Source organism: Macaca thibetana, chromosome 10 (genome assembly GCF_024542745.1).
Source record: "Macaca thibetana thibetana isolate TM-01 chromosome 10, ASM2454274v1, whole genome shotgun sequence".
NCBI classification, from domain to species: domain Eukaryota; kingdom Metazoa; phylum Chordata; class Mammalia; order Primates; family Cercopithecidae; genus Macaca; species Macaca thibetana.
In genome coordinates, this window is record NC_065587.1 from 47,261,030 (window position 1) to 47,275,535 (window position 14,506).

General features: G+C 40.3%; 1 long non-coding RNA gene across 1 annotated transcript in view; it reads right to left on the reverse strand.

The window, feature by feature from the left end:
- Positions 1-1,143: 1,143 nt before the first annotated feature.
- The window catches only part of LOC126929858 (uncharacterized), a 32,183-nt gene continuing 18,820 nt past the window's right edge, over positions 1,144-14,506 (reverse strand). The window contains exon 3 of the long non-coding RNA XR_007717300.1: positions 1,144-5,069. This is a non-coding gene — a long non-coding RNA (uncharacterized LOC126929858). The remainder of the gene's footprint in view (positions 5,070-14,506) is intronic.

Sequence of the window (14,506 nt, forward strand, 5' to 3'; positions counted from 1 at the left end):
TGTTTGACAATCTAAATCCCTTTAAAGTCCTCCTAGGGATTGCAAGTTGTTTATTGATCAAATCCTCGTGTTTAGCAAATGAATTCCTCTATGAAATTGGGGGAAGAAATTCCAGTCATATGAATGAGTTGGTCTTTTCTTCCAAGGCCAATAGTGAAATAATTTATAGAGAAGAATTATAAGCAAATTAGCAATTGAGACACTGGGACTTATCTTCAGAGGAGAAAATCTAAATATTTGTCCAGTTGAAAATAGTCACACTTCTGTCTGTTAAAGAAAAAAGTAAACAAGAGACACAGTATTTAAGTCCTAAGAAGAGTGGCTAGAAAATGAGGATTTAAAATTTTATCCAAGATAAAGAATGAAACAGGCACATTTTTACCTATTTCTCCTTTAAACTAGTTACATCTGTTGAAATTACACATTTATGGACATTAACAATTTGGATAGTTGAGCAATCCTTTATTGCATGTGGTTCCTTAACTATTACTTTTAGGCGGGAGTGATACTAAAAAAATCAGCAACATACATAGCGCTGGCACGGCACTAACCAATCAGAACAGACATTCCCTTGTGCAGGCTTTTTTCTTTACTCTTTATTCTTTATTCTATAGCTGCTTGATCAATAAGGAGTCTTAGTGTAGGACCTTAGGTGACCAGGATGAGGTAGGAGATCTTCAGAGGAAACCAGAGAAGGAACAACATATAAACTAGTAAGGCAATACCAATCATCCTTGCTGAATATAAACTCTTGCTTTAAGTCCAAAGTCAAACTCCATTATAAAAGACATCACAGTACCATCCCAGTATTTTTTTTTTCTGGGATACTATTTTGTCTTAAGCAATTGTGTTATTAGCATAATCCCAATTATACGTTCTTGAGTTAAAGCTGAAAGAAAAAACCTGAGGCGTAGTCTTCAGGTTAAACGTCAACGAGGAAATGCAAGGTTCTTAACAAAATAGAAAGTTTTAATGTTATGTGCTTGTCATTCCAACCTCTTCTTTTTTCATGCTCTTAAATGTTTTGGTATGTTACATTTAGTTTGGATGGTGTATTAATCAAGGTACACCAGAGGAAAAAAAAAAAAAAAAAAAAGACCAATGAGATGGGGAGAGAGAGAAATAAGATTTTTTTTAATTTGCTCATGCAATTGTGGGGACTGGCAAGTCCAAAATCTGTAGGGCAGACAGGCAGACTGGAAATTCAAGTACGAGTTGATGTTGCAGTCTAGCATCTGAATCTGCAGGGTAGGCCAGCAGGTAGAAAACTCAGGCAGGGTTTCCAAGTTCCAGTCTTGAGACATAATGGTGTCTTCATCTGGAGACCTCAGTCTTTGCTCTTCAACGAATAGAATAAGTACCATCCACATTATGAAGAGAGCAATCTGCTATACTTCAAGGCAATTGCTTTGAATGCTAATCACATTCACAAATACCTTCACAGTAACATCTAGACCACTGTTTGACCAAATAATTGGGCATCATAGACTTGCCAAATTGATACATAAAATTAGCCATCACTGATAAGTATTTTTGAAACTTAGTAATAGGAAGGATGATGGAACTGCTAAGGTATGGCAAAATAAAATACCCATGACTAATCCAGGACCTTTAAATATGTACTTTATGCTGGGCCCACTGCCAAGTGCCTCTCTCTTCTACACCTTACAATAGCTTGAAGGGGTAAAGATTGTTATTATTCCACTTTGTACATGACCAAACAACGATTAGGAAAGATTGCATCACTGTGCTGTATTAATTTCCTATTGTTGCTATAACAAGTTAGCACACATGTTGTGGCTTTAAAACAACACAAATTCATAATCTTACAGTTCTGGAGGTCAACAGTCAAAACTGGGTCACACTGGGCTAAACTTAAGGTGTCAGCAGGGCTGTGTTCCTTCTGGAGGCTCTAGGTCTAGAGGAGAGTCCATTTTCTTACTTTTTCCAGCATTTAAAAGCTTCTTATATTCTTTGGCTTGTCATCTCTTCTTCCATTTTCAAAGTCAACAGTCTAGCAGTTTCTAACCTCTCTGATTCTGACCTCCTTTTTGGGATGACATTCGTTCCACTCAGATGATTCAGGATAATCTCCCACTTCAAGATTCTTAACATAATCATATCTGCAAAGCCCCTTTTGCCAGATAAGGCAACATATTCACAGGTTTCAAGGATTGAGACACTAGCGTCTTCAGGGAGCCATTACTCTGCCTGTCACACTTGCTTAGTCTCACACAGCTGATAGTAGTGAAGCCAGGATTCAAACCCAGTCCCATCTAACCTAGAGTCAATGATCTTGACCATGGTGGCTTTTCACCTCCCACAAATACCATGCAAAAGGAATTTAAGTCATTAGGGTGACTATGTATTTGAGCATGAGCAGCGATCATCAAAAGCATTGGTCATAGAGAAGCAAGCAGGTTCACAAAGCACTGCTTAATAAATTATCCACCGGCACATGGAAATGCTTTGTTACAAAGAATGCTTAAACCTCTGGGATTTTACTTCCATGACCAACTGAAACAGTGAATTATTCAGGCTTCCAACACTAAAATAATGCTTCTCTGATCACATAGATTAGTAACAGCCAAATTTGGAGAAGACTGAATTTTTAAAGAGTATCTTGGGAGAAGAAAGAAAGGAGACAAACAAGGACACTTTAATGCCAAAGTTAGGGCTACTGTCCTCACACAGAACACCCCAAAATCTCAAGGATCAGTTCGCCGACTTGACCAGCTCCAAGAAGCCACATGGATAAAATAGGGTTGGAAGGATTCAGAAAATAAAGCTTGGAAACCCCCAGCTTGAGAGAGAAGGAAGAAGGATGTATTTACTTGGATAAAGAGAGTTCAAAACAAAACTCCGAAAAAATCACAAATAAAATCGCCCAAGGAAAATGAAAAATAATAAAACAGACAATCCTGTGTGAACACACTGTCTATTCTCCTTTAACGGTCTTTTTGCTAATTTCTCAGTTCGTCAAGTTGCAAGACAACATTTAAAAAATGACCATGGAAACAGCCTGTTTGAAGGGCTTGTAGCAGAGCACAGTGGGCAAGCATGCCCAGTTTACAAGGCAGATGCACACGCACACACACACACACACACACACACACACACACTTACCTTGATTTTTCAGTAACTTGATTTCTACTTCCATTTTCTCCACCCTGGGAGATATTTGGCTGTTGATTTAGAGATATTATCAGCTCTGAAATACTACTATTCTCCTTATGTTTATAAGAAGGAAGATTAAACAAAAAGAAAAGAAATTTCCATCTGCCTTCTATAACACTTCCCTAGGAAAAACTGATTGCTTTATAATAGGCAGCAGTGGTTCTCAACTGGGGCTTTTTGTGCCCCAGTGGGCATTTGGCAATGTCTGGAGACATTTTTGGTTGTCAGAACAGGAGGTGGGGAGGCAGGTACTACTGGCTTCTAGTGGTAGAGGGGATGCTGCCAAGCATCCTACGATGCACAGGACAGCTCCCATAACAAAGAATTATTCAGCACAGAGTGGCAATAGTAATAAAGGTTGAGAAAGCCTGACCTATAGCCCAGTGGATAAGAACAGGGCTCTGGAAGTAGATAGCCTGTATTCAAATCCTGGCTTCACTACAGATTAGTCTAACACCTTAATGTTTCCATATCTCCACTTCCTTATCTCTAAAAGAGATAACAAATACACCCACTTTAGAGGGTTCTTGTGGGCATCAAATAAGTTAGTCAAGGTAAATGCTTAGAGTACAGCCTGACAAATAACATGCATATCACAAATGATGCACATATTGTTAAATATATCTCCACAGACTACTAACCTCACAGGCTAAAAATTGCTTACCTGTTTAGCTTCCTCAACTCACTCACTGAAGTGTGAGCATCCTAAGGACAACACTGGATCTTTATTGTTTGCTTCACCTCAGCACCAAGCACAGAGATTAAGGAGACTTAGAAGAAATGAGATGCCGAAGATTCAATCCACAGATGGTAGCTATTGTCATTGGCCATTGCCCACATCCACTCAGCCCTTGGCACTCCAGGCCCCATGGCTTGATGTTCTCTATGATCGAGGGCTTTCTCTGACCTGAAGTGCCAGGGACTCAATACCACCAGTAAGCAGCCCTCAATCAATAACAGATGGAATTGGTGTATTAATACCCCAGTTCCCCCGGCCCTCACGAGCGTCACTGTGAAGCACATGTTCCCCACTATCTCAGGCTTCCCCAGCAGGTGTAAGCTCCAATTGCCCAGAACAGTGCCTTGCTTCATGACATGCCCTTTCCTGATTGCTTCGCATCCTTGTCTTATTTTCCCCTTCTTCTGCCAGTGTTTTGTGGCTTAACCTCCCACATAAGCGACTATACTCTGACCCTGGTCTTCGAGCTGGCACCGAAGCAACTACAACTAACACAGCACTCCAGGAGTAGGATGGACCAATTTCTCCAGGAAGATGATCTCCCTGACTAAATATTCCTGCACATTCATGGGAGATAAAAAATCACAGTGCTTGGACTCGGGCTTCACTCCTGTCCATTTCTCATCTCTTGGGAAGCACGTCCCTTTCCACAAGATGGCAGGTACGGAAACGGGAAGTAGAAGGGAAAAAAATCCATTTTCAGAGTGATGAACTAAGTAATTTGCCTCCAGGTCTGAGACGGGTATGAAATGAAACTTGAGGTAATCTTCCGAGCAGAGCTTGGGGGCACCTCTGACTTTTAAATGGAGCTACTCTGTTTCTAGGGAAATACATACTTTTAAAAATTATGCTTGAGGCTAAAAGCTTCCAACAATAAATCTCCCGGAGGCGCACTCCTCTAGGGACAAATATACCGGGAAATCTTCAAAGAGGGTGCTCGGTTTATCACTTGGTGTCTCTTTCCCACTGAGGAAGGAAATCCCTTTGTTTCCACTGAGAAATCAAGTCCACTGGGACCTCTTCGAAGGATCAAGAATTCTTCAGCTCCTCCCATCCCCACAACTTAAAGACCACAGATCATTTCATTCTGAAAATAATCCTTTGGGGGTTGAAAGCAGACAGCATATTAGCAATCGATGCCGTTCCTCTTGACCTGAAGAAAAAAAAAGAAAATCAAACATACAAATAACAACAAGTACCCATCCTGCTGTGAAATAAAAATATAATCTCACATCTGTTCTTTTATCTTTCATGGAAAACCGGGTGATACTATTACTAAGAATTTGTTGAGCACTTACTATGTGTCTTAGTCTGTTTTCTATTGCCTATAAACAGAATACATGAAACTGAGTAATTTATAAAGAAATTTATTTTTCACAGTTATGGAGGTTGAGAAATCCAAGGTCAGGGGTGTGCAGCTAGTGACAGTCTTCTTGCTGATGGGGACTACAGAGTCCTGAAATGGCCCAAGGCATAGCATGGGAAGGGGGCTGAATGTGTTAGCTCAGGTGTCTCTTGCTGTTCTTATAAAACCACCAGTCCCACTCCTATGTTAACCCATTATCCATTAATCTATGAATGGATTAATTCATTCATAAAGTCAGAGCCCTCATGACACAATCACCTCTCAAAGGACCCACCTCTCAGTACTGCCACATTGGAGATTAAGCTCCAACGATAGTTTCAGAGGAGACAAACATTTAAACTGTAGCACTCTGTATAAGGCACTTAAATTTATCTCACCTAAAAACTCCACAAGATAAGTAACAGTATGTCCATTTTACAGATGGAGAGTCTGAGAGGCAAAGCTTTAAAAAATTGATGAAGGTTATGCCATTAGCTCATAAACAGCAAAGCTGGGATTTTTTTTTAACCCAGGAGAGCCTGACTTTAGAATTTTACACTCAGTGATTGCCTTACGTGAAACTTAAGTCAATTTAACTAATAAACATCATCTGAGGAAAGCTGATTAATTATTCCGCTAGATATCAGGCAAGAAAACAGGGAGGATATAAAAACTGACAGTCGTCAGAGGGAAAAGCCCAATGAATGGGGAATAATTGCTGCCGATGGCTAGTGAAGTCTTCCATCTGAGATTCCATAATCATCATAAACTTTATTTCTCATATGTACATGAAACGTGTGCAACTACAGTACAGTTGTTGAAGAATCTAATTTGCAGGAAAATGCAATTAAACCTGGGAGTAACAGAATTAATAGAAAAATGAGAGTTGGAGATGAATCTATCCTCACTAAAGAAAATGAGGAAAAGAGACCCACGTTCTACTGCACTGAGACCAACACTGTGACTGGAAAACCTCACAGTCTCCTGCGAAGTGAATGTGCTCAACTCTCTTCACATTCCCCATCTGTCTCACACTCAGAGCCGTGTGTCAGACTGCCCTAGCCCAATTCTGAGCTCCAACACTCACTAGCTATAGGGGCTTGAGAAGTTCCCTCATCTTTTGTGAGCCTCTGCTTCTCACTAAAATGCAGCCAGGGCTAACACCTTCATGAAAGGATTGCTGTGAAGATGAAATGAGAAATGCGTGCAAAGGCATGACTCCGTGATCAGCAAGTAATAAGCACTCAGTAAATATTCCTGGGTCTCCTTAGGCCCTCACCTGAATCCTGAGAGTGCCAGGCAGTGCACACAGACACCACTGGCCCCAAGCTCTATCCAGTGGTCTTTGAGCTTGGCTTCCTTTGCAGACCAGAGCAAAGAAGGGAAACCTTGGTTAAGTGAACTAGCCTCTGCATTGAGTTCCTGGGTGGGGGGACTCTTACACTGGTGATTCAACCATGTATAGGACTCCAAGTTCAGGGGAGGGCCCTCTTTCATTCCCAGCCCCCTGGGATAAGATCTTACAGGGATGAGCCTAGAAGAAAATCCAGCTGTAAGTGCATGGATTCTCATGGTGCTTTGGTATGCACTGAGCAGAAAGAAAATGCTTATAACCAGGGGTAGATGCATAAACAGGTGGGTGTTAGGAAGACTGATGAGTGGCCCAGAATATGACCTCTTTCTTCAGAGGTTCATAAAAATAGCCCTTATTGACTGAAATTACTTTAAAGAAATTATTCCTAGTCCTCATCATATATCAATAAAATTGCCCCATTATCTCCAGTTTACAGGTTGGATTGATCTTAAAGTTCAAGTATTTTACCATAAAGCCCCAGCTGGGAAGAGGCTGATTTGGAATACAGACTCAGACATCCTGGTTCTGCACCCTGTAATCTTTTCACTCTCCCTTCTGTGTCCCTCTTGAGTGATTAGTGTGCCTACAGATACCTGGAAACAGTGGGCTGTAGACAGAGAGATGAGCTGCTCAGCTCAGACCTCCTTTCAGGAAAGGCCTTACCATCTAGCTGAGGGGTGTGGGTCAGCAGACTGTACTCCCCCGCCTTGCTATCTGTTCTTGAATGCAGGGACTGCCACAGCTGCAAAGTGCCAACTGAACCCAAGTCATGCTTTCAGAGCAGCTCCCATAGTGATAGAGCACGGTGGAGGCATAAAGGCCCAGTCATTTCTGTCCAAGGCAGGACACTCTGATGGGCAATACCAGCCCCAGAGCTCCCTAAAGGGTTGGCAGGGATCAGAGTTTCATGTCAGTTCAACATCTGCCTCTGCCCAATCTTGCTTTCTCCCCTTCTTTTTATAGGTGTTAATCCCAATAAATACCTTAAACTCCCAATTTTGCCTCCAAAGAACCCAACCTGCAGTACAAAATGAAGTACACCGTGTGGTCTACAGAGCCACCCTGATCCTAAAATCACAATCATTCCCATTCAGAGGGCCCAGGGAACTCAAGTCTTTTAAGCCACGGAAAGGTAGGCTCAGGTAGGGAAAAACCGAAGTTGAGTTTCGGAGTCAAAAGACCTCTATTGGACCCTTAGCTCATCCACTTTCCATCTCTGTGTTAGGCAATCCAAGTGACCTCACTCAACCTTATAGGAAAATTAGAACTAGTATTACTTCATGGGATCAATCAAGACAATGCAAACAAAAATCATAGTGCATTTTATAATGCTTATCACTGTCATCCTGACATATCCCCCTCTTTCCGTTATAGATGAATGGGCACAGTTATTTGTGGCATGGGAGAAATGCTTCTCTCTTTCCCAATAACTCAATTCCCCTCTCACTGAAGGAGAGTAAATTCCATTCTTTTCCAAAAGTCTCCAAAATCAGCAGGCCCAGCAGCAAGAAAGCGAGGAACATTGTTATTCTTGTACAGCAAAGCTGTAGCATATAATTAAATCATTAAGAGGCAAATTAACTCCTCTAGCAATACTCTTCTAAGTATTTGTGGGCAAACCCATTAGCATTGTGCCAGTAAACTCTGAAATTTCTTTGCTTGCAGACTGAGTAACTACAGCCTCAAAGGCAAGGGGTGGGGTGGGTAGTGTGGTGTACGGTGATTTTACCTACCATGGAGATACAAGGGAGTGTTAGGTTGGGAAATAGATAGGATGCTAACGGTGTATTGTGACTGTATTTCATAAACCCTTGAAAATATAGCTGCCAAATTTCTTCTACATAGAGCCAACAATAAATCTATTTGTTTCCCAGGAAAATCATTCAAGAGTTTTTGGTTTCCCATTCACTTAGTCTTCATCAACTGCCCCCAATTTTGCTGAATTCACTCAGCTTGGATTATTTGGTTCTGGAGAGGACATAGCTAGGCAGGGTTACTGAGTCAGTAGAATGGGCATCTTCCAGTGGGACATTTTGGAGCTGTTTATTTAGCAGGGTTTTCAGAATAATGAATATAAAGTTGGCTTTGACTCTGTAGCCAAATATATATTTATGCTATTGACTCAAATTCAAGCTGACCAATCTGGTTGGCTGTCTGCAGCCTTCAATTCTTCAACGCTTGAGTGTTTCAGTCAATATGTTGATCATTTATATGATGACCCTGCTTAAACCATTTAATAAAATGTAAACAACATGAAAGTGTATTGGAAGTCAACATAGCTCATTATTGCTGCCTATACACTCATCGAAATCCTGAGCAGGGCATCTGACCGGATTGGAGGTTTCCTCCAGAGTCATGCAAAAATTTCAGCTGTGAAAAAACTTTTTTATGGCATGTAAGATTAGCCCACACTAATGCAAGGTCAAAAATAATAGAATCAATAGGCAAACTCAATACTGTTAACATTTTGAGAAAATTACTACCAGAAAACAATGTCAACAACAGATTGAAATGGGTCTCCAAAGTCGTCCCATTGATTTCCTTTCACTTTGGTGACAATCTAACTCTTTCTTTTATGCAATATGGAATGTTTTAGCCTTCTTTTCCCCCAGCTCTGCTTTAAACATGGAATATTTCTGTTGTACTCTTTTTGACTGATGTCAAACATTACATGTGTCACAAAAACTTATATTGTTGTCCGTATCTAAGACAACTGAATATGAAAATTTATTCCATCATGTAGAGCCTTTCATGGGTCTTTAATTTAGGGCTCAGTTGATAAATTCAAGAGTTATTTTAATTATAGCAAGGCATCCAAATGCAAATGTAAACAGTGTCATTAATAAATTATCAACTAAGTAAAAACCTAATACAGGAAACAGACGGACTTGAACATAGTTTTATATCAACTATATCGCAAGCATTGTCATCACCCTTGATGTTTGAAGGAGAGCTTACTGTTTGGCAGATCCAGGTTCTTTAGTATTGAGAGATCAGACAGTAGCCATGCATTAGCAAAGGAGTTAGCAACCCCCACTCCACCCAAGACTTTTCTGCCCCAGTCTTTCCATTTTAGTCAAAGGCTCTATCACCCCCAACTCCAACCACTGATTTATTCAAACTAAAACCTTAGGAATTATCATTACTTTCTCTTCTCATAGTCAATCCTCTTTCTCATAGCCAATCCATCAGCAAGTTGTGGCAATTTTAACTCCAAATTATATTCTGAATCCATTTACTGAACTCCATCTCTGGTTATGCACTGCAGTAGCCTCTTTCTTGGTCTCCTTCTTCCGATTTTCTATTGAACAGGGCATTACAATCACTTAGAAACACAAATCAAGTCCTTAAAAACTCTTTCATGGTGTCATTGCCCTTAGTATAAAACCCAGACCTCCATATCATTACCTACCGGGCCCTATATAACCTGTCCTTGTCCACTCTCCTTCCTAATCCTTGGTCACTCCATTCCTAACTTCCTGAGCTCCAGCCCCACTGTTCTTTCGTGACTCAGAACATGCCAAACTCAATAATATTTCAAGGCCTTTGCCTGGGCTGTTTCTTCTTCCTGGCACATTTTTCTCCCAACTTTATTCGTCACTGGTTTCTTCTCTTTGGCTAGGTCTCAGTTCTCCTGGAAGAACTTTCTCTGAACATGTCATCAAAGGGTGTCCTTAACCTCACCCTCATGCCACTTAGTTACTTTTATCATCTTCATCATTTCTAGTTAATATGAGATTCCTTAAAGAACGAAAAGTAGAACTACCATTTGATCCAACAATCCCACTAGTGGGTATCTACCCAGAGGAAAAGAAGTCATTACACGAAAAAGATACTTGCACATGCATGTTTATAGCAGCACAATTCACAATTGCAAAAATGTGGAACCAGCCCAAATGCCCATCAATCAATGAGTGGATAAAGAAACTGTGGTGTATATATATATACGATAGAATACTACTCAGCCATAAAAAGGAATTAATTAATGGCATTTGCAGAGACCTGGATGAGATTGAAGACTATTATTCTAAGTGAAATAACTCAGGAATGGAAAACCGAACATTGTACATTCTCACTCATAAGTAGGAGCTAAGCTATAAGGATGCAAAGGCATAAGAATAGCACAATGGACTTTGGAGACTCAGGGGGAAAGGGTGGGAAGGAGGTGAGGGATAAAAGACCACAAATTGAGTGCAGCATATACTGCTCGGGTGATGGGTGCACCAAAATCTCACAAATCACCACTAAAGGACTTACTCATATAACCAAACACCACGTGTTCCCCAGTAACCTATGGAAATAAAAAAATTAATAACAAACAAATAAATGAAATAATAAAATACGGGGTCTTTTGTGACTTTTTTCACTTAGCACAATGTTTTCAGGTATCACCCATGTTATAACACATATCAATAATTCATTTTAAAAAAAGGTTAACATTTATAACTCTGACTGCAGTGTATAAAAGAAAAGGGAGGGGGAGAGCTGAATCATTTTCTCTAGCATAAATCCCTTTGTTCTCAAGCTTGATTCACACAGACAGCCAAAATCTCTTCATTTATCCATTAAGGGCATTAGTACTCATCTTGCTAAATTTTCTTTGGAGTAATTTTTCAACCTTTTAGAGTTTCTCCCTAATTTCAGGGTTCTTGTTTACTTCCCATAATGCACCTGGGTATCAGGGAAAGGTCGATTCCTTATGGTGCCAGGAAGGTACTTCTGGCCTGTGAGCTCCCCTTTCATGACGGTTCCTTCTGTTCATGGTCTTCTGGCATTGCCCTCCACACTTACTGCAATTACTGTTACAAAGTGTGGCCTCCTTGCTCAATGGGTATTCAAGATTGGTGTTCACTAAGATGCAATTGAGACCCACCAGTCCTTTGGGCTCTGTGTTGGCCTCCGGTGTTAATGAACCTGGATCTCACCATTGCTTCTGGGCATGAAGTCCAAGTCCTAAACTTCCTCTACCTGAACCCAGTCTTCTTCCAGGCAAAGAGTTCATACAACATTTCCATATCCCTATGAGTACAAATGGCTGCTTGTTTCCACACCATGTTGGGGTATGTGCGGTCCTGTGATGCCACCCAGGCCAGCCAATGTTACTCTCCTTTTTCCTACCTCAGCCTCCCGAGTAGCTGGGACTACAGGCACGAGTCACCACACCCGGCTAATTTTTTGTGTTTTCAGTAGAGACGGAGTTTCACTGTGTTAGCCAGGATGGTCTCCATGTCCTGACCTCATGATCCACCCACCTCAGCCTCCCAAAGTGCTGGGATTACAGGCGTGAGCCACCGCACCCAGCCATCACTCTCTTATGTGAAACTATGTAAGAGGTGTCCTTGTAACTAACATGATGCTTCTCTATGAGGCCTCATTCGCCTCAGTCTTCAGACTAAAAATTGTGTTCCAGAGTTAAATTCAAGATGGCCTGAAACCTAGAATCACCAGGATACTCCTCTGAGGATTTCCTGCCTCCTCTCTCCTCACTACATTTCTGGGCTCCTCCTTCTGGCCTCTAAAAACTTTTCCTGCACCTTGTGCACATGTACCCTAGAACTTAAAGTATAATAAAAAAGAAAAAAAAAAAGCTATTTATCAACATACTCTTTTTCAGTATATAAAAAAACTTTTCCCTTTTTATGTGATCAGAAATTTATTTTAATACATAACCTCACCTTTGCCACTCTAAGTTTCCTTCTGTGGTCCGCCTACCCAGCCTTGATTGTGGGATGTAAAAACCCAGTTTGGAGAATACTCAGAATAGTAGTACTTTCTTGTACTGGCTTATAAAACTCGTACAAGGCTTATAAAACTATCTTCTTACTACATCTCTATTTTGAAACTCAAAGCTAAGAGTTATAATTAAGATAATTATATTTCCGTAAGTGTTGCTTGAGGATTTTTAAATATTTTTTTAAATTCTGAAGTCATCTTAAAATTGCAGAAAAGTTTCAAGTATAGAAAAATAAACATTTTCCCCCCGCACTGTAAGAGTAAGTTGCTAACCTGATGTCCGAACACCTTAGTGTGTATTTTCTATAAATAAGGACATTCTTTTACACAACCAACCATCAAAATCAGGAAACTAACATGAATCACAGGATATATTCCTATTGTCCCACTCATGTTTCTCTGATTGTCCTAGAATTGTCCTTTGTAGTCAAAGGAGCAAGTTCAAAATCAACTGTTGCTTCTATCCTCTTCAATCTGGAACACTACATTGGTCTTTCCTTGACTTTCATAACCCGACACTTTAGAAGATCATAAGTCAGCCATTTTGTATATGTTCTCTGGCACTTCTGTGGCTGCCCACCCTTAGTGATTGTGAGATAACTGTAGCATAATCTGAAGCCATGGTTAAGAAGACAGATTCTAAAACATCTGGGGGTCACATTCTGTCTCTACCACTCCTGCATCTCTGTTGCTGCAAAAATGTGATTTCCTTGTCAGTCGAATGAAAGGAATGAAAGTGATCATTGTGCTTATTTCCTGGGGCTATTATGAGAATAGTCTTCTTCCTGCACACTCAGAGCCTGGGTTATGTGGAAATTGACGACCTCTGGCTGCAAAGCCCTTACAAATGACCAGCAGGTGCAAGAAATATAAATATCCCTTACTCCTAATTGGGACAATTTGATGATGGCTTACACTCAGAAGTTCCCCATGGGATAGAGGGCTAGAACCCAAGTTACCTTCCCTAGAACTTGTAGATACTGTATACTCGCTTGGCCTCCTTCTTCTCCTGGCTTTATTTCCTCATTTCCATTCTGGTATTTTCAGTAGACACTTCCTAATAAATTACTTCCACACAGATCCTTCTTTCAAGATCTGCTTCTGGGGAACACAACTTAGGACAATTTCCATCTTTTTAGAAAGCAGTTTGCCTGCCATACAGAGGACAGATAGAAAATAGATCGGTTCAGAAGCTGCTAGGGTCTATATATTTTTTTAAAAAGTAAATCATTCTACCCAAAAGTCAGATGTTTATCACAGCACTATTCACAAAAACAAAGACATAGAATCAACCCAGGTGGCCATCAATGGTGGATTGAATAAAGAAAAGGTGATACATATAGACCATACTATGCAGCCATAAAAAAGAACAAAATCATTTTTTTGCAGCAACATGGAAGCAACTGGAGGCCATTATCCTACATGAATTAATGCAGGGACAGAAAAACAAATATTGCATGTTCTTACTTGTAAGTGGGAACTAAACCCTGGGTACTTATGAACATGACGATGGCAACAATAGACACCAGGAACTACTAGAGGTGTGAGGGAGAGATGGGGGCAAGAGCTGAAAAATTAAAAATCAGGTACTATGCTCTGTATCCGGGTGATGGAATCAATGGTACCCCAAACCTCAGCGTCATGCAATATACCCACGTAACAAACCAGTCCATGTACCCCCTGAATCTAAAATAAAAGTTGAAATTATTTTAAAAGATGGCTTAATTTTATTGTAATTGGAGAAATGCAAAATTGAAATGAAAAACCATTTTATATCCTACACATGAGCAATAATTTTTAAAAGTCTAAATACTATCAATAGGCAAGGACATAACAGAGAAAAATTCTTATGTAACACAGGAAAATTATGATATACTGCCAGGAGCAGTGTAAATTGGTAGAATTACTTTGGAGATCAGCTTAGCACTATCTAGTAAAGTTGATGTGAATATCCACAACCATGTAACAAACCCATGCAACAAAACTGCATGTGTACCCTTGCACATGAGTCTAAAATAAAGGTTGAAGTTATATTTTTTAAAGAATAGAAGCTGCCAGAGTTGCCCAGATGTGAACCATGTGGGCAGAGAAATGAACATACACAGAATATTTTTGGAGATGGAGTCCTCAGGACTGGCTTCTAAATGGCACACGTAAG